This window comes from Coenobita brevimanus, chromosome 106 (assembly GCF_032717465.1).
Source record: "Coenobita brevimanus isolate Jiangsu-jjx chromosome 106, ASM3271746v2, whole genome shotgun sequence".
NCBI classification, from domain to species: Eukaryota; Metazoa; Arthropoda; class Malacostraca; order Decapoda; family Coenobitidae; genus Coenobita; species Coenobita brevimanus.
In genome coordinates, this window is record NC_137059.1 from 5,437,418 (window position 1) to 5,437,794 (window position 377).

A 377-nucleotide genomic window follows, 5' to 3' on the forward strand; every position below is an offset into this window, starting at 1 on the left:
AATTCTTGAATGCTAAGCTGTTTTTAGTGTATCTGTCAACACACTAAATTCCTCTGCTATGGACAGTAAGCACAGGTGTGTTTCTGAGCGTCACAATAAAGAGTCTGATTCGTGGGCCGTATGCATGTCAGCTTAGGAGGCTTTTTAGCACCACCACCTTACCAGTTGTATTTCTGCATGTAGTGCATTCATATTCTCTTGTGTGTTATTTATTCAGACTGTGCCGATATTTAAAACAAATAAATTACCTGAAAGAGAATAGTAGGGTGTAGTATGCGAAATATTCAACTAAGGAAGAGGTGTTACAAAGCTTTCTAATGCCATAAGACTATGAGCCTTGGCCCCTGAGCCAGCAGCCCTACTGGTCCTCTGCCACG